Source organism: Penaeus monodon, chromosome 24, assembly GCF_015228065.2.
Source record: "Penaeus monodon isolate SGIC_2016 chromosome 24, NSTDA_Pmon_1, whole genome shotgun sequence".
NCBI classification, from domain to species: domain Eukaryota; kingdom Metazoa; phylum Arthropoda; class Malacostraca; order Decapoda; family Penaeidae; genus Penaeus; species Penaeus monodon.
The window spans coordinates 29607438-29607690 of NC_051409.1; positions in this window are offsets into that span (position 1 = coordinate 29607438).

Genomic DNA, 253 nt, shown 5'->3' on the forward strand with positions numbered 1-253 from the left:
CTCGAACCCCCTACACAACTCTACGGCTTCCCCACGCCACGTTTCAACCCAATCAACATGCAGGAACGGGATTTCGACGCGGCTCGCCCAAGGAAACAGAATCAGACAGTGCGATGTAGCGACAGCTATTCCAGGGCTTGGCTGCTGGTCCCACTGGCATAGCACCAGTGCCAAACACCCGGAACATACTAAGCATACCCCCTGGGAACGTTGTAAAAATATTATGAGGACGCTTGAACTATAAATTTCACCC